Here is a 970-nt window from a genome sequence, read left to right on the forward strand (position 1 = left end):
TTTTACTATTTTCTCATATTCTTGTACATTTAAAACTGGATAAAGCTATGAGTAGCCTTTAAATTTACCCACTAAGATTACTATTTATAGTTCATTTCACCATTTGTATGTGGCTTATATCATTATTTGTTCATCACAAACATATAACGTAAGGGAGCCCTAAAGATTTAACAGGAACTGTGTACTTAAAATCTTAGCTTTTCACTCTGCTTCTTTACACAGTCTTTGCAACTTCTCATTAGTAAAGTTTCTATAAACTCTGAAATGAACATACTTACTAGTACATGCTAGCAGAAAAATTATATACTTCTTTGAAAAATTTTATGACCTGCCAAATAGCCTTAATTTTGCCATATATAAGCAAATCCCAAAATGAAACATTTAGAACATTAAAACTTTTAACAAACCTTAACAATTGCTGCAATGAACATTATGACAGATGCCTTGTGTAGAATAATTGAATTCCTCTTCCTACACATCTCATGAACAACAAATATCTGGAATTATTTTGTTTTTGGCATGTCAATCTTGACTTTATTCTTAAATGTGTGCTTATGTAAGAAATACATGGTTCTAAAATTTCACAATTCTTTTTAACTTACTTTTTGTTGAATTGTCTAGTTTAAGAAAATCAATTACACTTTATATATAAAAAATGTTCTGTGCTCAATTTGGCTGCACATACACTAAAATTGAAAAATACGGAGAAGATTAGCATGGTCCCTGAACAAGGATGACACGCAACTTAGTGAATCGTTCCATATTTTTACAACAACAGATCCTGGAAGGGATGTGGCCAGAAGGGAAGCCTACTGCATTCTTGGTGTGAGTGTACACTTGTACATCCACTTTGGAAAGCAGTTTGGAGGTTCCTCAAAAGACTCCACATAGAGCTCCCCTATTACATAGCAATCCCACTTTTGGGCATTCATCCAAATGATCACAAACAAGTCCATACTAAAACAACCAA

The 970-nt window shown here is 32.6% G+C and overlaps 1 non-coding gene across 1 annotated transcript; it reads left to right on the forward strand.

Annotated features, from left to right (window-relative positions):
- Positions 1-662: 662 nt before the first annotated feature.
- Positions 663-768, forward strand: LOC122123171. The gene has a single exon (XR_006150334.1). It is a non-coding gene; the product is annotated as a U6 spliceosomal RNA (small nuclear RNA).
- The last annotated feature ends 202 nt before the right edge of the window (positions 769-970 follow it).

The sequence above is a fragment of the Dipodomys spectabilis genome, unplaced genomic scaffold (assembly GCF_019054845.1).
Source record: "Dipodomys spectabilis isolate Male_0828 unplaced genomic scaffold, ASM1905484v1 ptg000224l, whole genome shotgun sequence".
NCBI lineage: Eukaryota > Metazoa > Chordata > Mammalia > Rodentia > Heteromyidae > Dipodomys > Dipodomys spectabilis.